The sequence below is a fragment of the Phocoena phocoena genome, chromosome 17 (genome assembly GCF_963924675.1).
Source record: "Phocoena phocoena chromosome 17, mPhoPho1.1, whole genome shotgun sequence".
Taxonomy (NCBI): domain Eukaryota; kingdom Metazoa; phylum Chordata; class Mammalia; order Artiodactyla; family Phocoenidae; genus Phocoena; species Phocoena phocoena.
In genome coordinates, this window is record NC_089235.1 from 63,388,974 (window position 1) to 63,415,521 (window position 26,548).

Consider the following 26,548-nt stretch of genomic DNA (forward strand, 5'->3'; position numbering starts at 1 on the left):
TGAGAATTGCTACTCCATCTTTTGTTTGATTTCCATTGGCATAGAATATCTTTTTGCATCCCCTCACTTTCAGTCTGTATGTGTCCCAAGGTCTGAAGGGGGTCTCCTGTAGACAGCATATATATGGGTCTTGTTCTTGTATCCATTCCACCAGTCTGTGTCTTTTGGTCAGAGCATTTAATCCATTTACATTTAAGGTAGTTATTGATACATATCTCTCTATTACCATTTTCTTAATTGTTCTGGGTTTGTTATTGTAGGTCTTTTCCTTCTCTTGTGTTTCCTGTGTAGAGAAGTTCCTTTACCATTTGTTGTAAAGCTGGTTTGGTGGTGCTGAATTCTCTTAGCTTTTGCTTGTCTGCAAAGGTTTTAATTTCTCCATTGAATCTGAATGAGAAATTTGCTTGATAGTGTAATCTTGGTTGTAGGTTTTTCCCTTTCATGACTTTAACTATGTTCTGCCACTCCCTTCTGGCTTGCCGAGTTTCTGCTGAAAGATCAGCTGTTAACCTTATGGGGATTCCCTTGTATGTTATTTGTTGTTTTTCCCTTGCTGCTTTTAATATTTTTTCTTTGTATTTAACTTCTGAAAGTTTGATTAATATGTGTCTTGGTGTGTTTCTCTTTGGATTTATTCTTTATGGGACTCTCTGCACCTCCTGGACTTGATTGACTATTTCCTTTCCCATATTAAGGAAGTTTTTAAACTATAATCTCTTCAAATATTTTCTTAGTCCCTTTCTTTTTCTCTTCTTCTTCTGGGAACTCTCAATATCCTGTAGCACTGGAGCAGCAGAAGGAATCATGGAGCCATGAAACAAACCCCACATTCACTATCTGCCATGGCCCAGTTGGCTACGGAGAGCTGCTGCCATGAAATAATGGCTTACTTCTCTTTTGCCATCCAGATCTTACATGCATGCCTCCCATTTGGCTAACCAAACAGGACACTGCTGGCCAAGGAATTGGTAAATAGTGTTTCCTACAGTCATACCCGGGAGGAATAAGAAAAATCTTAAGAGAGTGGTGGTATTTCTGTTACAGTCAGTAGCTGGCATAATGGCAGAGTTTGAAATTAATATTTCACCTATTTTTTCTTAATGTACTTTAGCAATGCACTTGAATATGGACAATAAGAGTAAATAGCCTTATTATATTGTTAACTATTTAATAAAAAACATTTTTTCCTTCTTCTATTTAGCCTTTTGTTTATTTGTTTGTTTAATAGTTTTAAATTGTTTTGGCTGTGCCTTGCGACTTGCAGGATCCCAGACCAGGGATCAGACCCGTGCTCCCTGCAGTGGAAGCATGGACTCCTGACTACTGGAGCACCAGGGAATTCCCTTTATTTAGCCTTTTAAGATTGTGGTTTCAGTGTTCTTTCACCAAAAGATCAAGTAGATGGTGAAATTATCATTTTTGTACACAAGCACGTGTGAATGTGTGTACAGACTATTTGATAATTATCTTGAGAATTAAGAAGTTGCAAAATGCTGCCTGACTTTTTCTGTAATGTCAATAATTACTGAAAGGTAGTACCTGGAAGTTTATATGGCTAGACAAAGAAACCTGGGAATTTTGACACTATTAAAAATAACCGTGAAATAATTTCATCTATATAGTACAAACACATCTTGCCATATAACCTATGTCATAACAAATAATGTGGACAGATAAATAAGAGATTACTAAATTTCAGGGGTAAAAAGTGTGGAAAAAGTTGTGAATCTTCTCTCAGTGAGAAAACGCCTATAGCTATGTACAGGTTAAAATTTGCTTATGATCTAGGGGTTGTGAATTTTCTAAAATCTATCCAGTCATGAACTTCTTTAACCCAGGTTACTAAACCCTGGTAATGAATAATGAAAACCAATGACCAAAATAAACTGCAAATAAAATACTTTAACCCTTTTTTTCTAAATATTTCAGATAAAAATGTGTTGCTTGACCTTTTGGAATAAATATCTCAATTCTCCATATTTTATTTATGTATAAAAACTGTCTTTAGGGACTTCCCTGGTGGTCCAGTGGTTAAGACTCCATGCTTCCACTGCAGGGGACATGGCTTCAATCCCTGGTCGGGAAACTAATATCCCACATGTGGTGTGACCAAAAATTAATTAATTAATTAAAGTTTAAAAAACAAACACTGTCTCTATAAGACAATTTCTCCAACTACAGCCAGTATGCATGATGGTAGTAACTATTTGGGGGCACTCACTCTGTCTTTTTACATTCATTCTCTTGTTTAATTCTCATGGTGATCCTAATATTTTTCTCTTTATATAGTTGAAGATAGTGAATTTTAGGTAGGTTATGTAAATCAAGTTCACACACCTCATCATTGCTGGAATGAAGCTCTATTTCTGAGCAATCTCAATCCAGAATCCATGGTCTTAACAATTATGTGGAATTACCTCCCAGTGAAAGACAGTTACATGAATAAAACTAAGCTTTAGTAGAAAGAACACAGTATTTGGTGTCAGATAAACCTTATTTTGATTCCAAATTGTGTGTGCCTTGAGCTCCAAATATTTTATTGTATTTTGGCAAGAACAGTTCACGTGATGTCTATAATCTTGACAGAATTCTAAGTGTACAATAGAGTATTGTTGGCTATAGGAACAATGTTGTATAGTAGATCTCTAGAATTTATTCTTCTTGCTTACCTGAAACTTTATGCTCATTGGTTACTAATCAATGAGCTCAGAGTCTTTTAACCTCTCTGAGCTTCAGACATGGGAAATTATTTAGAAAATTATAGAACTCAGTGTATCCAGAGTCAATTTTAAAACTCAGGATTTAAACAAGCCCCTCTCCCTCAATGCCTTGTCCAAACATGCTAAAGGGAGGTGACACTTGAGGTGAAAGAAAATACTGACCACATACATTATAATATCACAGTTTCCCAAATTTGTTCCACAAACCATGAGAGTTTCTTGAAATATATTAATATTTCAAGAGGCCAAATAAATATAGGAACTTTTGTGTGCTTAACTCTTTTTGAATGGAGCACAATGCATATTAAAATATTAAACTGATCTCTGAGAAGTCCCACGATAAACTGACTTAATGTATTTACTCAGGCTTTTTTTTTTTTCAACTAATTTTATCAGGGATCCAAGCTTAATTTTATTTTTTTATAAAGAGCACTAGTTAGCATCTTACCTGTTACTCATGTTCTGCAGAAGATACTTTGGTCAGTGATGCTTTCCATACCTCGTTTGGGCTGTGTGTCTGTTTCAGAATAACTAAAATGGCAGTTACGTCATTTTTAAAGTAGAAAAATACAGCAATCTGCTTCGCAGATATTTTAAGGGCTAATGAGGAAAATTCATTATGAACAGTGGGTCCTCAAAAAAGACATACCCCATTATTGCTGCTTCTGTGTGAGTTATAAGCAGTGCTTGGCTGGCTCAAGGAAAAGAATAAGGCTGAGCTTGTGTTTGTATCCACAGGTATATTTTGGTCACAGATTCTAAAAACCCATCCAATACTGAATCACAAAAAGTTGATTTTGTTTGGTTTCTGTGTAAGTCTCCTGAGTCACCATGATATTTTCTAGGAAATAATAAGAATTTTACTCTTGGAGAGAGCTTTAACACCTTGTAAATATTTTTTTAATGAGATTATATTTTAATGCTAAATGTTGTTAGCACAAATATTTTATATTTTACAATTCTTGTTCTATTATTATGACTTAGCTGGGATTTCCTACGAAAAAATAACTTAAATATAGTTTTAAGGTATTTGATAATATTCTTTTTCTAGGCAATTCTTAAATTTCTTTCAGAAATAGGCATTTTTCAAGGCTGATATTCCTTTAGCTATTTTACCTTTCTTGCCAATAAATATACCGCTAAGCTAATTGATTAATTTGTGTAATCATTCATGAAATATCCATTGAATGCCTCATGTGTTCTAGACACTGGGACAAGCTTTGAAAATAAGGAGCAAAATCAGACTGTTTCTGCCCTTACAAAGTCTACAACCTAATTGAGAGATAGATATTACTAAAAATATCAGACATAAATATAACATGACAACATTAATCAGAATAGGTACAGGGTGCTATGTAAACTTATAATTGGGTAATTTGATTTATTCAGTGTGATCTACAAGATTTCCAAGAGAAGGTAATAACTAAGTTATTATCCAAATATCATATCCAAATTATCCAGAGCTATGTTGGCCATCTAAAGAATTGTGTTCTTTATCCCCCAAATAATGGGAAACCATTGAAATATTTTAAGCATCATCAGATTTACATTTTGAAAAGATAACTCCAGTTGCATTGTGGACAGTAGACTAGAAAGGCACATGAATGGATGTCAGTGAAGTGCTGATGAGAGCAAAGTCGAGAGAAATTTAAAAAGACTAAATAAATACAGAAATAGACCATAATTGTGGATTAAGTTACTAAATACTTTTAAGATGTCGGTTTTTTTCTCAAATTGATCTTCTCAGATTCAATTCAGTACCAATCAATCCCACAAAATTTTTGTAGAAATTGACAAGTTAATCACAAAACTTATACGGAAAAGGTAGGTTCTAGAATGACAAAAAAAAAAAAAAGAAAGGAAAGAAAGAAAGAACAAAATTGGAGCTCTTATATTACTTAATTTTTAAAAACTCACATAAAGCTACACTTATCAAGACTATGTGGAATTTTAGCTTAATGGAACCAGAGTTTAGAAATAGACCTGAACATATATTGTCAATTTATCTTTATGAAAGATTGAAGGTATATCTATATGGAACAATAAGCAATCTCAACTATGCAAAATGTATAAAAATTAACTTGAAATAGATCCTAGACCTAAATGTGAAAAACAAAACTATAAAATTTCTAACAAAAAAGGGAGAAAATATTTGCAAAATTGGGGTAGGGAAATATTCCTTAGGGCACAGAAGGCACACAAGCCAAGAAAATGATAAATTCAACTTCATCAAAATTAAAAACTTCTGCTTATCAAAAAAACTCTTAACAAAGTAAGAAGACATACTATTAACTTGCAAAAAATGCAAATGTAAGATAAATGTCTAAAAAAGGATTGTATTCAGAATATGTAAAGAACTCCTACAATCTTTAGTAAAAGGAATCACATACCTCAATAAAAAACAAACTGGGCAAAGACTGAAAGAATGACTTCTCAAAAGAGGATATATGGATGACCCATAAGTACACAAAAATGTACCAAACATTATTAATCATCCAATTTGTCGACTGGCATATTTTAAGTATTTTAAAATGACAGTTGCTTCCACCCTGAATAGTATTTACTTGCTTCTGCATTGATGTTCTAGAGTATCTGTGCAAGAATCTATGCATTTGTTTTAATTGAGAAGAATTTGTCCTTTTTCTTACCTAAGCAAGTCAGCTACTCAAATTCTCCACAGACTCAAAACAGTGTCCGTTTTTGAAATATACAGTGGACAATGCCAAACTTCCACTATCTTTTTTTGAGGATATAAGGCAGAGAGGTGAAAAAGCCTTTTCCTGGGACCTCAATGCCATTAGTCATGAAGGTAGATGTTTAAGTTTAAAGTGAAGTGACAAATGCACCCATGTATTTGTGTATGTGTTTTTGTAAATGTGTGTGTGTGTGTGTGTGTGTGTGTGTGTGTGTGTGTGTGTGTGTGTGTGTGTTGTGATACGCAGGACCTTTAAAGCACAGAGCATGGACCTAAATGACGACACTCAGACCATAGCACCTTCCTTGACTTACAATATAACTGTAACGTCCTCTCTCTCTACTAGTAACTTTCTATTATTATCACCCTCTATCTTCTGTATAGGACCTCTCATAATCTGAAATTACCTTACAGTTTCCCCTGTTTATAATCTGACTCCTTTCTAAAAAATGTCCTGTGACAGAAGGAATTTTTTCTGCGTTGCTGACTATGGTAACTTTGATGATAAAAAGGAGCGTAGCACACAGTAAGCTCTCAATAATTTTTTATTGAATGAAGAAATAAGCTATATGTTTAACTCTGATTTACTGAGCATTAGACAGAGCTACTCCTCTAAAATAAATCATTCTTTCCTCATGAATATGCTCTTCCCTTTTCCCAGTTTTGAAACGCCATTTCCCATAAATATGGCCTTTCATTCTGAAATGGGTATCAGAGTGAACTATAAAACAAACCATTGTTCCTAAAAGTAAGGGGATATGAAATTGTCAGAATATGCTATGGAAGGCATTCGTGCAACATTTTTCTTCCTATTATATATTATGTCACAAAATTTCACTCATTAAAAATAATTGAAACTGTTCTTTATAAGTTCAAATGAGTAAAATGTAAAAGTTGTTAACTTCTTCCTTTATTTTTCAAAAATAAAACTCTTGGTCTTCAAAATTGAAATATCGATTTTGTTTCCCTAAGGCATCACACAATTCTTAGAACAATACAATAACTTTCAGTAAGTGAGACCACAGATTCCAAACAGTGATCATTTGAACAAGAACAGGTCAAAATTTACCTTTGAATTTGTCTATGGAGAAGGAGTTTACTTAGCATCTAATACTGTCAAGATAATTTCAAACAGGAGGTTTTGAAAAACAACTGATTTCACACACTTAATAGCGATTTGTACCACAAGATAATACAGTAACTTCCATGATCCTTATCTATTTGTAGTACAAATCTGTTCAGCCAACATCTGGAAAATTTAGTCATTGGTCTCTGTTATTGCTTGTGTCTGAGAGTAATAACAAAATTGTCATACAATCTAAGCCATAAATTCAACTTTGCTATTTACACACACATATACACACGAAGTGTTTTTTTTCTTTTGAAAAATGCCTGTTAATCTCCTTTAATAAATTTATATTACAAAAGATAAAGGTGTTATTTCCAGAAATAATGAGAGCTCAGTTTTGGAGGGATTTTCTCTTAGCTTTTTAAAGTTAATTAGAAAGGATATGGTTGAAAGAAGAGTTTTAATGTTTTAAAAGTACACAGACACAATACATTGACACAAATATGTACAAAAACACTCACATACATGAAGGATTTCTTTTTCACGAAACTCGCTAATAATTTTCATTAAATTTATGACCATATTTCTCAAAAACAGATCCCATATCTACAACCAAAACAATTTAAAAACTGATGCATAACCTGGTATGTAGTACCTGATTAAAATTATAATATAAATGGACATATGCTTATGCTAAGAATTTGATCTTTCTGAAAGCTAAACATTGTTTACTAAAATATGGATTTGAAATATCAGGGAGCATTCATATTTTTGTTCTTGTTGAGGTTGTTGAAGTGGTATCATAGCACGCATTTTGATCTCCCTTAGTTTTTTTTTCTTTTCTTTTCTTTTTAACATCTTTATTGGAGTATAATTGCTTTACAATGGTGTGTTAGTTTCTGCTGTATAACAAAGTGAATCAGCTATACATATACATATATCCCCATATCCCCTCTCTCTTGCGTCTCCCTCCCACCCTCCCTATCCCACCCCTCTAGGTGGTCACAAAGCACCGAGCTGATCTCCCTGTGCTACGCGGCTGCTTCCCACTAGCTATCTATTTTACATTTGGTAGTGTACATACCTAGAGAAAATTCAAGTATATAAGTTATTTACAACTTTTATTTTCTTGGCCCATCATAGGCAAAGTGTAACAAAGAGGCTGAGTTTGATCTTATTTTTCTATACTTCCCTTTAGAGCTGTTCAATAAGCCATTCACTAGACATTTATTTAGAAAATTATGGGACAAGTATAATACTAAGTGCTAAAGAAACAAATTGACATATTCCCTCATTTTAAGAAGCTCACATTATAATGAGCTTAAAAGTATATAAACAAATAATAAGTACTTGGTACAGAAATGTTTTATTAATGTGTATGTGATAGGAAATGGCTTTGCCACTTTAGTTAAATAAATCCACAAACTTCAGTCACTCTCTCCTGATATTTGCTCTTTTTGGATACGTGAACTATGACGTATTTAATATCTTCCCGGAGATTGATCCATCATTTTCCCCTAATTATTGAAAAAGGAACATTTTATAACACCTGTATATAAAAACCTATATCATTTGCCACAAAGGAAAGTAATCTTAAAAATAAAGTCAGTTAAAACAGTGAGTTCTGGCTAAATAGTTTCACCAAACCAAGATTCTGTGTCTGCAACTGCTCTCCCTAGGTTAAAAAGGAGAGGTTAGCAATGTTACAGGAAGGCTAAAGATTTCTGTCACCAGACTGGGATTTCTGCCCGACTTGATAGGAAGTTAGAAAGGAATTGAAAAGGGAATAATGTTTTCACTTTGTAATTCAATATTATTTTTATTTTCAGTTTGTTCTTATTTTTGTCTCTATTTTCTTTTTCCTGTCTTCCTGTAGGTTATTTGAACATTTTCTAAAATTTCATTTTCTGTAGTGCTTTTTAAAGTATTTATCTGTAGTGCTTTTGGGTGTATATTTCACACTCCAAATAGTGTAACTTTTTAGTGATTGTTATGGATTTCTAACCACAGTCTACTCATGTCATCATTTTACCAGTTCTTGTGCAGTATAGATAGCTTACCTCCCTTTACTTCCCTTTATTCTCCCCTGTTTGTAAAATAATTTTCTTAAATATTTCCTCGGCATAACATTTAGAGGCATATTAGATGGTGTTATGTTTGCTTCAACTGGCATAATTTAGAAAACACAAATTAGAGAATTCAAGAGGAAAAGCAAAGTCTGTTGTATTTACACATATTTTTGCTTACTGTGTCTTTTCTTCCTTCCAAGGTTTATTCTTTCTTTTCTTTCTGTTTAGAACATTCAGTCAGTAGTACCAGCTTCTTTGGCTCCAAATGTGGGATACATGAGGTAAGAAGAAAACCCAGGGAGCTCATCATCATGTCATTCCTTGAGTGTCAAATGCCAAGTCAAGTTGTCATCTTCTCTCCACACTTCAGAATATCCTTATGTTTCTTGTCATATAGTATCCAGGGTTTGTAGCTGTGCTTTGTGAGATGAATAGGAAAAGGTGCATCGACTCCATCTTCGCAGAAGCAGAAGTACAATTCAAGATTCCACCCAAACTTATTTCAAGTACCACTAGTAAATACCTTCCAGCTCTGGACATATTTGCCTAAACTCTTTAGTATTATTTATTCTCACCCATCACATCTTTAAAAGTAGTATTATCAGTTGGATCTGTTTTCATTTAATTTAATTGATTTTCTAAGCCCGTAGAGTAGCATTGTGAAATGTATACTGGATTTAGAGCCAAACAACCTGTATTTGTAGTTCATTTCTACCATTTGCTAGCTGGGTCGTCTTGAAGAATTAACGTAGCTACCTATGAATTATAGTCTTCTGTAAAATCAATATCAATATTGGTGATACTGGTAGTATCAATATCTTCCTCTGTGTGGACATTTTTGTAGTTGAAGTGTAACAACATATATGGAGACATCCTTGGACCATAATAGGTGTTTAGTAGGTGTTTATGGAATCTGATGTCTTCAGAGCACACTATTTAGCTGGCACTATCCCCTTAAATAAGATTACTTTTACTATAGTTATTAAAAGGAAAGGTAATAATGTCTGAATTGAAGTGGGGATGGACTAGAGGGTAAAACTAAGTTACATAATTTTTGTGGCTAGCCACATCAGAAAAATTGGGGATACCCCATTTGACCAACCCTAGCAGTCATATTAAACTGATATGTTGTAAAGACACAAATGGGGCTTCCCTGGTGGCGCAGTGGTTGCGGGTCCGCCTGCCGATGCAGGGGACTCGGGTTCGTGCCCCGGTCCGGGAGGATCCCACGTGCCGCAGAGCAGCTGGGCCCGTGAGCCATGGCCGCTGGGTTGCCGCGACAGTGAGAGGCCTGCGTACCACAAAAAAAAAAAAACACACACACACACAAAAAACCACAAATGAACTTCAAGAAGGTTCCCTGCGCCTGCTGCCTTGGGTAAGCCTATGCTGGACCAGTCAGTGTAGCGTGCGTGTAGCCATGGACATCTAAGGTAATCACAGACCTGTTACTGCTCAGTCTCGGGTGGCTGAAGGCCACTTGTCCCTCTAAGAAGCTGGAGGACGCCAAATGCTCGGCAGTTATGTAACTGTTAGCATGCTAGAGTCTTATTTGTTATTGGAATTAACTAGACAGATTGCTCCACTAAGATCAGCTGTGCAACACCACACTCTTCTTCCTTTCTGACTTGGTTGTACGATGAGATGAAACTGGGAGTTGCAGCATTTACTTTGTGATCTTGGGTGGGCAAGCCTGAGAGCCAAATCTACCATGCTGAGAATGGCAGAGCAAAGAGATGTTAGGAACCTGGGTCTTTCATGATTTTGTTGAATCGCTGAATTAACTGATCCTGTGTATTGACCATGTTACTATGTGAGATCACAATTGCTTCAGTGTTTGAGTCACTTTCATCTGGGTCTTCTCTTATTTGGACACAGTTTGGGAACATCTTGTAAGTTACTGTGCATACATAAAAAGAATTATAGAAATGATTGAATTATTGCATATACATATTATATATCAAATGGAGTATCAAATGGTTTTTGAAATAACATATGGAGGTGTGTTGTTTTCTCTATCTTGCCTCAAGTAAAAAAATAAAAAGAAATTGCAGCATAACCCCATCTCCCCATTTTTCAGGCTGCAATAATTTTGTCCCCAAAGCTAAAGATTTTCATGGAAATTGATGGTGCCTAGTAAAGGAAAAGTCCATTGATGGTTCTGCCTTTATGGACTGTATAAATACAGAGAAGAAATTCTACCACAGAGGCCAGTTGTTGATGATTAGCAAGTAGTAACGTCACTGCGTGAAGAAAAGGGTGGGTTGTTTTCTGCAGGTCCCCAAGGCCTAAGTCTTCTGACATCACCCACTTTTGATGCTCCTCCCTTAAACATTAGCTTTAACCTTCGGAAGGTTGATATTCCCAGTGGGTGAGCATTGACGTAGAGCCTGAATGGTGTCTGAGGTCAGTAATACACTCTTAATCATTTTGGAACTTAACACCAAAGATAGGAACTCAAATAGGGGATTAAAGGTAACTAAAGCATGACTTAAGTCATCTTTCCTTACACTCCCCTAATATAAGCAGAATCATTCTTATGTCAGGCTCTTTACAAATCCATTCAGAGAAGTGTTGATCATTCTTATTTATTTATCAGACATTTACTGGGCAGAATGTGGGGTCCTATGAATAAGACAGAGCCGATGAGACCTGGCCCCAGTCATCAGGGAGGTTGCAAACAGCCCACCAGGGAATGCAGAGAATAAGAGAAAATAATACAAGAATAGAAATGTCAACGGTTCTCAGCAGTAGAGCAAATAAGAGAAGAGCACATTTAAATCTAGGGGTGATCTATATGGGGGAATTAAGAAAGGTGTGTGCAGGAAGTGACCTTGAGATGGTTCATGAAGGAATGACTGAGTTTAAACTTAAGGAGTCACAAGCACAGAGCATTTTAGCATCACAACACAATGAAGAACAAAGGATTCACGTTGGAACCAACATAGGTTTGCAACCTGGCTTTGCTCTTAGTAACCAGACTTACTTTAGGAAATGAGTCACTTTGAGTCTGTTTCTTCATCTTTAAAATGGATATAATAATATTCACCTTATAGACTTAGAAGAATTAAATTCTATGAACCATTATAAGCATTAATGTCTGACCTAGTTTTTACCTAAGATACATTAACTGTTATTCTTATTTGCATCAAGTTTTCCAGAAAGGGTGACATTTGAGACGGATTCTTAAAGGAATTATAACAAATGGAAATGTGTGCATTATAAACGACTGAGCAACATATTTGAAGACGCAGAGAACTCAAAGCATGGGAACCGGGGAGTGGTCTTTTTTTTTTTTTTTTTCTGTACGCGGATCTCTCACTGCTGCGGCCTCTCCCGCTGTGGAGCACAGGCTCCGGACGCGCAGGCTCAGCGGCCATGGCTCATGGGCCCAGCCGCTCTGCCGCACGTGGGATCCTCCCGGACCGGGGCATGAACCCGCGTCCCCTGCATTGGCAGGCGGACTCTCAACCACTGCGCCACCAGGGAAGCCTAACGGAGCGGTCTTTTGGAGAAGAGTCATGGCAGAAATGGAGATAAGAACATAAAATGGAGGTGTGACTCTGAGTACGGGTTCTGAGAATACCAAAGTTCCAATCAAGATGTCAAAATATAGTATTGGTCATCTGGTTGTATTAGCATCCTAGAACCATAGCATAAACAATGATAAAGGAAGAATGTGTCAAACTAAATAGTCTAACAATAAGATACAAGAGAATCTTGTCACATACAAGAGAATCTGGTCAGTGTCACTGGAGTAACCTTCTTATGGTGACTTAATTTTCTAAAAATTTCCAATATAGAATTCAGAGGACAAACATTTGAGTCAAACATTGAGAGAAATTTATGGATATTATAGGTTGCATATTAGATGCCGTACTGCACATGCATGACACACATGCTGAGACTTCCCCCTGCATCCACCACCTCTAGATCAAACCAAGTCCACATAGACAGCACCACTAAATATCCCATTCAGGTTAGGTCTTGCTGAACTTCATGATAGACTCGCTGTCCTTCTCCACACAGCCTGTAAGACAGCTACTAGCCTTTGGTTGAAGTTGAAACCTAGTTCTGTCCCTTTTTTAGTCTCCTGGTAATTTGTTGAACCTTGAATATACTGAGAACTGGCAAAGTTAAAAATTTTGAGCTGTGAAACAGAAGACCAAGCAGAGGGATGTGGCAGAAGAGGAGGTCAGAGAGATTGGCAGCTTGACTTGATTCACTACTGCTGGCTTTGAACGTAGTGATAAGGGGCCATGAGTCAAACAATGTAGTTAACTTCTAAAAATGGAAATGACCCTGAGCCAACAATCGGCAAGGAAATAGGGACCTCAGTCCTATAATCACATGAAACTGAATGCTTCCAACAACCTGAATGTGTTTGAAAGTGGATTTATCTACAGATCTTCCCAAAAGGCAGATACCTGCTGGTACCTTGCTATCAGTCTTGTGAGACTCCAAGGAAAGAACCAGCTGGCCCCTGCTATGCCCAGAATTTGACCTTCAGAAATTGAGATAACAAATTTGCATTGTTTTAAACCTCTAAGTGCATGGGAGTTTGCTACAGCATCAATAGAAAACTAATATACTATTAATATACTATAAAAACTATTATACTATTAAGTGAAAATCTCTAAAAAATTTATCCCAACTACTAAGTACCATGAGAAAATACTCTACCCAAGTACCTTCATACTACACCAAGCAAGAGAGCATTCATGAAACGCTCAGACAGGCAGGATCGTTTAAATTACCTCCAGTCCAAAGTAAGGATCAATATATATGGAAGTCAGATTACTGAGCTCATGGGGCTATGGAAACCCCTCCTGTAACTTCATGGCATATGAACACATCTGCAACTTCCTGGTATAGAATTCCCAGTGTCAATTCTGAAGAAATGGGAAACAGGAAACAGGGAAGTAGAAAACCTAATTAGTAAGACTAATCATGATAAAACCCAAAGCTAGTTTTCTGCTCTAACTGTGGATGATAAGGATACAATGCATGAAACTACAGATAAATCCTCACATTCATGAGAATTACTGTATGACAGGTATTGCCCAGCCTGAGGATACAAGACCATGGAGGGTGGGGTGGGGTATGAAGGGCTAAGAAGAATAATTCTATGGCTCGTTTCCACTGGCTAGATGGCTAGGTTGCAAGAGCTGTAGCTGGCTTCCTCTTCTTGCCCCCCACCCCCTTTCAGAATGTTCTGCTTCTGCCAGATCACTGAGGGAAAAAGATCAGTAGACTTTACCTTGAAGTTGATGTCAAATGCAGTAATGTCGTGCACACATTGCCTGATCTGTGTGATGCTGTTATATCATCAGCATTATCATCATCAATCGTCACATTTATTAAGCATTTTCAACATCCCGGGCACTTTGTACATTATCTCATTCCATGCTCACCATAACACCCTATGAGGTGAGTAGTACTATTATCCCATGTTATAGATGAAGAAATTGAGGTTTAGAGAGGTTAAATAGCTTGCTCAAGGACTCGAACTAGAAAATGATAGTTGACCCCTAAAAGTCTGACTTCAGAGTTCTTATTCTTTCCTCCTTGTACAGGTGCTCCAAATCCTCTAAAGAAGCATCCAAGGGCTATTCTGAACCAAACTGACAAAGTGGAACAACCTTGAGTTGCAGGAAGTAAAAGGTACCTTAAGCTCCTGTGCTGGTGCTAAATCACAACTTTCTAAAATGTGTTCTTGTCGATATCAGCAGAGGCTGAGGAGCAAATGTCCAAGTTCCCAGAGCCCCAGGGATCCTCTCCAGACCTGTCTTCTATCCTCCATTCTGAACTTGGGGCTCCATCCTGATTTCTCTCATTTTCTCTGCTTAACTTCCTTCTCCTTGTCTCTTCAGAGGGAGTGTCTTGGCTTCCTCCGCAGCCTTGTCTTTGGATGCTGCTGTGGCAAGACTCTTGCCTCTTAATTCCAAAGACCTTCATCTGCTGCTGCCTCAGAAGGCTTAGCCCAGCGCCTTGAAACCAAGGCTTCTGTTATGTCTTATGTTCCAGGCTCTTATGTTCAGCCTGTTGAGAAGACAGTGTGAACACCCCTTGAAGCTGCCAAACATTCTCACCAGCATACTCCACCTCTCACTGCAGGAGCCCTGCTTCCCAACCTGAAACCTGGGATGATTTTAATTTATTCCAAGTTGGACCCTACAGCAAATTTTCATATTTTTAAAATAGCTCAGCTGCTTCTCCCCACTTTAAGTGTGTCTCTGGAAATGTATTCACTGAAGTTTCATCGACATCAACTGCCTGGGTTTCTTTCCCTTGTTCACACTTTTCTCACCCAGAGGAAGCATTTTATTTTCTGCAACCACGGTGCATACTCCAGTTGGAATTCCATTGCACTCAGTCTACACTATAGCACTTCCATCTTAACCCAACCTGGGACTTTAAAACAGACATTAGTTTAAAAAGTAATAAATTCATATAGTAAAAAGCTAACACAGGACAAAGGGTTTTTAATGAACAATGTACTTTCCACTGCATTTGGCCAAAGACACCACTGTGAACTGCTGTTGCTCTGGCTGTCTAGAAATTTTTCATACAATCATAAGTATACAAGCATTTATTTTAAATAAATGAAGTGTATTATACAAAATATACAATGTACAATATTTTGTGGATTTTTTTTTCTGTATTGGAGATATTGCCTTATCAGCATATGCAGAAAACTCTACCACATTTTTTAACAGCTATATGATAAACATTATTTACCTAGCTAGACCCTACTTTTTTCAACCAATCCCTTATCAATAGACATTTATTTGTTTCCTATATTTTTTGCTACTATAGCATTATTTTAATGATTTTATATATATATATATATATGTTTGTATATATACATATAATGTCCCTATTTAAATAGTCTTCCAGTTCCCCTTTTATCTCCTTTATATTATTATAAAATTATCTAATTACGTTTATTTTGTAACTTATTCATACTCTGCTTTCCCCCACTAAACCGTAATCTCCTTAAGAAAAGGGACTGTTTTGTTGTTGTTCACTTCTATATCCCTGGCACTTAAAACAGTGTCTGGAACATAGGTGATACTCAATAATTTTTTGAATCAGTGGGGAAAGACATTTTTCTTACACGTTATTTGGGGTATACCTGTGGAATAAAATCCTCAAGTGGAGGCGTGAATTTAAGACTTTTACTAGGGATTTACTAGGTCTTTTAAGAGCAGTGGTACCAATGTTTAGTTCACCAAGAATTTTGAAAAGGCTTTTCTTTCATATTCTCCAATCCTATAGACAGTTCTATACCTATATTGTAAGGTCAGGGCCCTTTTTCTCTCCCCACACCTGAATCTTTTACCTTGTAGGCATGTGGACACCCCAGACCGCACTTTAAATCACTGTTCATGACTTCCCCCCCAGATGACAGATGCCCCTTAGCCTCTGTGTCACTTGCTCACTCACACTAGTGGCAGTCACCATCAAAACTACAAATACAGGGAAGATGGCCACATGGGCTTGGAAGCAGGTATCGGCCTTTGGGAGAGGGAACCCCAGAGTCCCCCGCTCAGAGCAGGATCTAAAAAGATGAGTGTGTGTGTGTGTGTGTGTGTGTGTGTGTGTGTGTGTGTGTGTTCTGGGTAGGCACATCACCCTGGGTATGCCGGAGCAAGGGTTTTGTTTTCTCAAGTCTAATTTCAATACTGCCAACATTGGAAAATACAGGTATTTTAGGCAATCTTATCAGAGTGGGGTTGAGCATTTTTCATATATTTGTCTTTCTTTTTAAGAATTTAGCAAGTCTCCTTCCCTCAAAGTTTCTAACAAGAAGCAAAATAGGAATGTCCACAGGAATTAAGAGCATTGAAAAAGATGAAGGAAATTTGTTCTTTAATGTAAACATTACTATATTTTTTGAAGCAAGTATATTCAGGAAAAATAAAAGGTTTAATGTGCTGCATTATAGGTAATTAATGTATGGAACCTCTAACCTTGAGAACATGTACAGATTGAAAATACAAAATACTGTATATTGCTCTTACCTGAGAGGCCATATTCCAAAAAAAGTATTTTGAAAAAAAAAAAAGTTTAAAAAAATAACATGATATGAAGGTAAAGCTAATACTAGAAGATAGAAATATAAATGCAGCTGTCATTGCCCTTATAAATATGTATTACATATATATCAAAATAAAAAGGATAAATTCAATGATTATGATCATTGATAATGATCTGATCATTATGATAATGATATCATTATGATACCTAATAAGATTGTCAAGGACATTTTGCATAACTTAAAATAGGAATACTGGAAAATGTAAAATTAATCTCCATTTACCTTCTCTTGCTTGGTAGAAATTTTATATTTTCTTTCCCCACTGTTTTAATGTAATGGTTGTGAATTTGCTATACTTTGTAGGAAAAACCATTCATTTGAAGACAGTACTTCTCAAACCGTCTATGGAAAAGGGTCAATTTTTTTCTTCCCCAATCCATCCTTGACTGATATTTTTATAAAATACAATAAAGAATAAATTACTAGAAACAAAATAAAAAACAAAGGAATATATAAAACATACAAACAAAAGACATACATTATGGCCATATTTTTATCATCAAATGGAACAGACATAAAATTATGTCCAAACTGCTATACATGTTTCTTCAGCTTATTCTCAATGTCTAATCTTCCCTAGCAGACAGATAATAAACCTTCAGAGATCAGCTCTGGTCCACAGACCACAGTAGAGGACTTTCCCAAGGGACATATTTATTTTCTAGGGTTTGATTTCTTGTCCATATATTCAATTCATTTCAAACATTTTATGAAGTTTTGACTCTCTTCATGGCATACTATTTAAATCCTTCCTGTATTCCTCTTAGAAATTCAAAGTACCTTTTGATGGAATAGGCTTTGGATGACCTCAGTTTCATTCAGTAGGCAGCACATTTCAGAAGGCAACAGAGCCCAGTACCCCAGCCCTGCAAGCCTCTGTCTACTCATATTCCTACTCATCACCTCAGAGAGGCCCTCAAAGCATTTCTAAGTCTCAGGGTTATTTTTATTCAATTTCCTTTACTTCTCCCAAAGCTGAATTGCAAAATCCTTACTCTCTGTTCTCTTGACTTTCATTTTTATTTCCCCAATATTTTATTTCTGCTTTTGCTAATGCTCCACAAGAGGAAAAATGTAAAAATTAGTACACAATGAACACAAAACGCTCCTAGTTGAGGAACATAGAAGCAGATGAAAAATCTACTTATACTAGAATCTATAGTAAAGGGGGAACTCATGGTTAAAAAAGTTCATTTAGACACAAAAAATATTTTAGCAAAATTTACGGGATATCAATCTTTAAAGGATAAAACAAAAATCACGTATTTGAAGAATTTTCCTAAAGCTTTTGATGTTGGGATCAGGTAAGACTTTGAAGTGACACAATTTGCCAAAATATGTGTTCTTATTAATAGTTAAAAGTTGACTTTAACTTTTAACTATCTACAGCCAGCAATGAGTTCTTCCTTGAAGAGATTCAGTAGGAAGCACCGTATGAGATCAGAGCATCCCTGCTCTGAGCCCAGTTCTGGTGTTGACAATTTGTGTGAATTTTAACACATCACTTAGGGCTTCCAACTTGCTATTTGTCCAATAAAGACAGTGAAATCTTTCAGAGAAAGAGTGAAGACCAAAAGAAGAGGTATGTAAGTGTAAGACTGGACACTATAAAACTCTTAGAGGCAAACATAGGAAGAACACTCTTTGACATAAATCACAGCAAGATCTTTTCTGATCCACCTCCTAGAGTAATGGAAATAAAAACAAAAATAAACAAATGGGACCTAATGAAACTTTAAAGCTTTTGCACAGCAAAGGAAACCATAAACAAGACGAAAAGACAACCCTCAGAATGGGAGAAAATATTTGCAAATGAATCAACAGACAAAGGATTAATCTCCAAAATATATAAATAGCTCATGCAACTCAATATTAAAGAAACAAACAACCCAATCCAAAAATGGGCAAAAGACCTAAATAAACATTTCTCCAAAGGAGACATACAGATGGCCAAGAAGCACATGGAAAGCTGCTCAACATCACTAATTATTAGATGCAAATCAAAACTACAATGAGGTATCACTTCACACCAGTTAGAATGGGCATCATCAGAAAATCTACAAACAACATATGCTGGAGAAGGTGTGGAGAAAAGGGAACCCTCTTGCACTGTTGGTGGGAATGTAAATTGATACAGCCACTATGGAGAACAGTATGGAGGTTCCTTAAAAAACTAAAAATAGAATTACCATATGATCCAGCAATCCCACCACTGGGCATATACCCAGAGAAAACCATAATTCAAAAAGACACATGCACCCCAATGTTCATTGCAGCACTATCTACAATAGCCAGGTCATGGGAGCAACCTAAGTGCCCATCGACAGACGAATGGATAAAGAAGGTGTGGTACATATATACAATGGAATATTACTCAGCCATAAAAAGGAACAAAGTTGAGTCATTTGTTGAGATGTGGATAGATCTAGAGACTGTCATACAGAGTGAAGTTAGAGAGAGAAAAACAAATATTGTATATTAACGCATGTATGTGGAACCTAGAAAAATGGTACAGATGAACCGGTTTGCAGGGCAGAAGTTGAGACACAGATGTAGAGAACAAACATATGGACACCAAGTGGGGAAAGCCGTGGTGGGGGGTGGGGATGGTGGTGTGCTGAATTAGGCGACTGGGATTAACATGTATACACTGATGTGTATAAAATTGATGACTAATAACCTGCTGTATAAAAAAAAAAATAAAATAAAATTTAAAAATTAAAAAAATTAAAAAAGAAGAGGTATGGCTAATGTTTAAAAGCCAAGTCACCTGCCTTCAATAAAACAGTCACTACTGAATAATGACTTGATGAGAATTTACTGTGAGCTTTTCATTGATTGCTTCTTGCCAGGCTTTGTTCTAAGCGCCTTATAAGAATTAACTCCTGTAAGTCTCAGAACCACATGATGAGGCATGTGCTATATTCATTCGCATTTTGCATTTGAGCAAACCAAAGCACAGATGGATTAAACCACTTGCCCAGGGGCACAAAGCTAGGAAGTCAGGGTGCTGGGGTTTGAGTTAAGAACAATCCAGAGCTTACATTCTTAACACTGTGCTATGTCGTCCTGGCGCTGCACATGATCTGATTAATACAGGCACCCCAGTGCCATTTTTAACTTTAGTTGATAAGTCCTGGTAATTTTACCTGTTAAATATTTTAAAAATCTATCCCTTGCTCTAAGCTTATTCCCACTGTTTTCATCCAGGTAATTCACTCATCGATCAAAGAAAAACTGTTCACTAATAAGGCTTTATCAGGCATTTGTTAAAGGCTGGGGCTATCATCGTGAATAAGGCACATTCCCTGCCATAATGGTGCTTATTATCTCACAAGAAGATAACATTGAACGCATGTGTATAGAAAAAAAGATGATTAATGACAGTGACCTCCTTTCCTCTTCAGTTACTTCTTATACTCTTTGCCTCTAGATTCTAGGCTGCAGTAATTAAAAGAGCCTCTAGTCTCCTATGCATATATTTTTTCATAATTCTGTGCCTTTGTTTGGACTGCCTTCTCCACTTGAACCCTTTTTCTTCCTTTATCTCCAGGCTCATACTTACTTTCAAGAGTCACTTCCCCTAGGACCTGTACCCAGATACTAGTTAAGATGGTCTAAAAGCAAACCACACTAGTGTGTGTTCATTCCTTGATCAAGTACTGTTCCTTCTTTATTGTTGAATAAAGATGCTGTCTTAGTCTGTTCAGGCTGCTATAAGAAAATAACTTAGACTAGTTGGATTATAAACAACAGAAATTTATTTCTCACAGTTCTGGAGGCTGGAAAGTACAAGATCAAGACACCAGCAGATCCAGTGTCTGATGAGGACCCATCTCCTTTTTCATAGATGGCATCTTTTCACTGCATTCTCACAAGGTAGAAGAGGAGAGGAATCTCTCTGGGCCTTCTTTTGTAAGTACCCTAATCCCCTTCATGATGGCTCCACCCTTATGACCTCATCAGCTCCTAAAGGCCCCACCTCTTAATACCATCACCTTTGGGGTTAAGATTTCAATGTATGAATTTTAGGGGGAACACAGACATTCTGCCCATAGTAAGTGCCAAGGGCAGTATCAAATGCAGCACTGACATTTAACATTTATTTATAGAAATGAACCAGAGAAGTTAACGTGTTCAATCCTCTCTCTCAAGTCTGTACTTCCTCCCACTTGCCTGCCAGAGGAGGATATTTATAGCTACATCCTAGTGAGTATAATCAATATTCTTTCCAACCACCATTCTCAGGCACATACTGAGTTCTAGCTTCACCCCAGATTAGGCACCTCAATTCTACAGATCTGGGAAAATTCACAGTCCTGATAATACCCATCATCTGTACATTTGAAGATCAGAAAACAATTTATTCACTTTTAGCAAGCATAGAGGAAAAACAAAGCATTGAGATGATTCTGTAACAATATGACATTCTATTTTTTATCTTGAAAATTGGTTGGGAAGGGTTGAACACATAATATAGTACACAGCAATCATATTTTATCATATTCTAGAACCAGATTTCACATAGACTGTGGATGTTTGACAAGCTGATTCTATTAATTCCTCTAAGTTGTCAAGACATATTCTCTTTGTTCAATATAATGGGAAGGCCCAGAAACATTATCCAGCAAAGGTCATGGCTGAAATACAGTTTCTACCAAAAATGGGATAGAGATTATGGGTCAGAAAATAAATTGAAATTACATTTGTAAACTAAGTAACTACCCCCCCAACCCATTTGTCAATTGTGTCCTTTATGGTCACACTCACATTAATGAGGAAATCCACATTTTTTTAAAGTCTAATTTAGATTTCCAAGGATATTATATTTCCTAAAAGTGTTCATTGTTGTATGCACAATGAAAATTAATGTACTGAGTTTTTAATTTCCATGAGGACAAGTTTAATACTTAAAGTTTAAGGAGAAGGACCATCATTATGCTTTTCTGCCTCAATCTGTGGAAAGAGAAATTGAGAATATTTTCTGCAAGTTTTAGAAAAGTCTTAATGGTAAAAGCCAATGAACCAACAGAATTCTATATTATTCTTGAAGTTATAATTGTGATCAATGTATTCCTGGTTTAAGACAGAAGTAGTATCCAACCTTCAAAGTACAATGAGAAGAGAATCATTCCCCAAGAAATCGTTCACCTCAATCCATCTGTATTCTGCTATAAAATGTGGCAGAAGCAAATAAGAGTTTATTTACTGCTGCATAAAACTTTGGCTGAATAGGCAAGGAGAGGAAGTCTGCTTTCGATTTCAACCATCTGGAAATATTACAGCTCAAAGCTCAGATCTTCCAGTTTTCTTGTAGGATAAGTGGTGTGTCTTCTCCTTAGCTCAACACTCTATAGGCCAGAGCAGAGGTCACAGAATGATGTTTGTTATAGGTAAATTTCCCCCACGTAACTGTATCATTCCTCAAGAACTTTAAAAAACTTGAGAAGAAAAATGAATAATGGCCTTTTAAAATATGAAATCCCCACACATTTTAAATTAGAAATTATTTGCAAGGTCATCATTGCTCTGTTTTGTAATCCCTTGTAAATGTAGAATGTAGCTCTTTTACATCTATTTACCCTCAAAAATATTTTTTTCCTCTTCAAAATAAATAAGAATCACTTCTTCTCGAAAATATCTGGACTTCTAAAGCATCAACTCTCCCCACTGGACAGTGTCTATCCTCAATCACTACCCAACCGAGTTTCGAACTCTCTTATTTGTCTTGTTTATTTTGGTTTAATTATTTTTTCTCCTATACTCTTAATATCTCCTTCTATCCATATTCTTTTCTCAACACGTTTGAATTCGTTTATTTATTTATTTATTTTTGCTTAGAAAATATGAAAATTGTTATAAGATCCCAGAGCTATTCGGGGAAAAGTCTCTTGGAAATAATAAACATAAATACTTGGAAAGTTCCCAGGACAGATGAGGTCCTTTTGCTATTTCCAAGCAATAGACTGAAATGAAGTCAGGTTTCTTAATTTCTCCCTTTTACTGATCCTCAATCTATTGTGACCTTGGAGGAAAAAGGCATATATTTAAATCTTCGTGCCATTTTAATCTTAAATTAACACAAAATTTTGCGTTGAGAGTTGAGAAATGAACTTTACTCGAGATAATGGACAGAGCTCAGGCAATAACAATTTAAAAATAAATAGTAGCAAAAATGTTCAAGGTAAGATAATCATGTAAGTTACAACTCACCACAGTTAATTCAAAGAGGCAAATCTAATGCATATTGTCTTTACTTGTGATTCGGGGCAATATTGCTTCAAATAAGAGGACTTTCATACAGTGCTTAACAATTCTGTTATCTGATGATTTGAGGTTTTCATGATATTTGCTGTTCAGGGACATGATCTTTTAAAAAAAGTTTGCAGCTCTCACTCTTCCTCAGTAAAATAATTAGAAATGTGGCTTTCGTGATGACAGGTATAATACACTCTCAGTTTGTTTCTGTTGGGCACTTCTCTTTTATTTTTCAGTATGTTGATTACATTGAATCCTGGACACCATTTGTAGACCCTTAAAAGTTGAATGGAGTAGAGAATAGGCACCTGTGACAATAGCCCCAGGTGGGTGTCAAAGTGCTTAAGCGACAGCAGCAGAGAGCGTGGTTCATTGGCAGGACCTTTAAAGAAGCTGTGTTCACTTGGATCTGGTTGTGCTTTTCTTGGAGTGGACCATTGGCTCTTATTTCCCTATTGAGAGAGGAAAAATCTAGAAAGAAGGCAGAGAAACTGTAGGATGTTTTTAGTTGACATCAAGAAGTACATATTCCAAAATAAAATAGAGAAATGCATCTGGTTTTTAAAAATAAAAAATAAAAGAAAATCCGTTAAAGGACATAGAAGTACGGTAGTCCTCTGCAGAGAATCATAGTACAAAAATCAGGACTGTGCAAATTAAACACTTAGTCATGTAAAATTTGCCATGTTTTTCTATTTTGAAGTTTCACTCCAAAGCATGAATAGACACAGAACAGAAATACAAGCTCGTCCCAAAGATGATAGAAGGTGTCAAAATAAGTGGGGGGAAAAAATAGGAGCTAAGAAAACAACATGTATCTAGCATAGTATAAGAAGAGCAAAAAGGCATGAGATACCCACATCCTTCACCTGAGAATTGGATTAGAAAAATTAAAAAAATATTTCAAGCACCCCGAGGAATAAGGAGCTGCAAAATAATGGAGAAGGAAAGGAAATGGGGAGAACAAACAGAAGGGCAACAACTGATCTGTGCGGTCCTTCGGATGAAGTCCAGATGAGGAAAACTGAGGTACCCCAGCTGACGGGCATCACCAACTACCAGAGATGTGAATGAAGTCATCTTGGGCCTCCCGGCCCAATCAATCCAGCTGCTATTTGGTTACAACTGCCTGAGAGAGTCCAGGCAAAACCGGTAGAGCCACGTTGCAAACCACAGAATTGTGGGGAAAAACAATTGTTCAAAAAATAGATCCACCCTTTTGAAGCCTGCACACCCTCAACAAAGGAGAGGCAACATTTTTTATTTGAACCGTGTTATCCCATGCATAATAAGAGCACTGCTTTTTAAAAAAATTACTATTGTTTTGAATCTGTAGTCAGTACTTTAGACGAAAACATCTATAAATTCCAAATAAGATAATTTGTCACCAAAAACATTAATTTTGCATTCATCCAGAAAGCAAAGTGGATTGAATATCAGGAGTATACTAAGTTTCTTTTACAACAATTGCTTAAGCTATGGAAATTCCAAAGACTCTGATTTGTTAAGTAATTTCCAAACCAGGGCATAAAGGAATGTGTTTCTCCATGAATCCTGGTCAAATTTCTGAGTTTCTTAATGGAACTATCTCCAGGTTATTAAAAGAACTAGTGTCATGAAATAATGAACAAATGCTTCCATGACAAATGCTGGGGAGATGGGAATATGTTATAGCGTAAGATACCAGTTAGCCATACTTCCTTAGACGTATGCAAATCAAGTGTATTCGAGGGATACATAAGTATGGGTTTCTTGCTATTCATTTAAATTGTTGAGTCCTTTAAGTCAGCTTGAAGAATCATTATTTTCTTTGTGAAATGGAAATTATGTTTCTCATATTACACAAGACTTTTGCCATGACAACATAATGGTCACAGAAAGAAACAAATCAAATCTCAAGCTACTATAAAAATATTTAACCTAGTATTACAGAACCCTGACAACTACAATGGACAACAACAGCTGAAATGGTAGTGGGGGAGGGGAGGATTTTCAAGATCAAAACTGGCCCCCAAAAACACAAACCAAGGTTTTTCACTGAACGACCATTAATAATCAGTTAGTTATACGAGTTCAAATATAAAGTATACCATTTTACCCTTTCCTCCACTGTTCTATTTTTTTCATCTTTAACCTCCCTGCATCTTTTCCAGCAGCTCCTTCAGTACATTTAGTAGAATCCCTCTTTCTGTGTGTTGGTCACTGTAATGCCAGGTATGTAAAAGTAGACCTTAAACAAACAAACAAAAACAAACAAGCCCTCTATTCATTATTTTTTTCAAAATTACTCTGGACAAGCCCTACCTGAAGCATTGCAGTAAACAACTTTGATTCGAAAAAGAGTAAAATCATTCACAGTGATCAATAGAAACCCTTGGATGCTGAACTTTTTATCTAATATTGGACCAACTATGCAAGTTGGCACCAGTAAACAGGACTTGTATTACCGACTTCCTTTAACAGAGTTGGCTATAAACTCTTCTCTAGCTGTTGCTGCCATCGAGGATTTGTCTGCATATTTGAGGAAGAGAGCCAGGAAAAACAGTTGTCTTTGCCCAAGAACATAAGTCTATCCAGTAGTGGAATAAGCCAAGGATATCTAAGTGAGCTTTGGGTTTTGCACTCAGCTTAAAAGTGATCCTTCCCTTGATCTTCTCAATGCGTTTTCTTAAAGGTATTGAAAGCTGAACGTCTCTGAAGAAAGGTTTCTGCAAACAAAGCCAAGGGCACTCAAACCTCAAACCCATGTAAATAGGATCAAGCGTTTGCACTAAACCTCTTGTTCACTAGTAGCCAGTCAGCTAACTCCACTCTCCCACACACCCCAGCATGTTCTTTGAATAATAATTATATCTCCGGAGGGTTAAATAAGTGACCAGAAATCACATAGCTAGTGACTGGACTAGCAGAGTGAGAATTAGAATCGATCCCCAAACCCAAGCCTGTTCCTCCTGGCCATGCTGTCCCCTGTGTGCGATACATTATTTCTAGTCTTTACAACAAATTTAAAGAAGTATGAGACAAATAACTACCCTGAAGGAGCTTCATTCTCATTCAGGAAACAAGATGAAAACACATATTGATTAAATAATAAAACATTAAAGTAGTCCCAAAGGTCACACTGCACACAGAAGTGTCTTTAACATCAAAATTTCCCTGAAAGTTCCAACTGTAGAAAATACTAAATGTGTGTTCTGGAGATGATCAGTTGGAAAGGTTAACTCCTAAATGCTATTTCACTTAGGAAGAGCAAAAAAAGATAAAAGAAATTTGGGATTGGACCAAAGAGAGCCTTGATACATCATCTGGGCTCAATATTTTCTGATCAGGTCATTCTGCTGCCTGGGGAAACACAGACTCTCCTTTGAACACACTCCGTGTATTTTTCACTGTCTGTGTATGGTCAAGGTTTTCCCTGCATTTTAAAGGGATGGTTACTAATTGAATAAATAGATGTTGAATTTTTCAAAGGCTAGGAAAGCATATACTTACTGATAAAAACATATATTTTAATCATGCTTCTGGGAGCTAGTGGCCCCAACTCTTTACTTTTTCCCCCAACTGGTGATTCATAGATAGAAAAAGTGACCACTTGTGCAAATGAGGTGGCTTAATATTTAGGTTAAAGAGAGA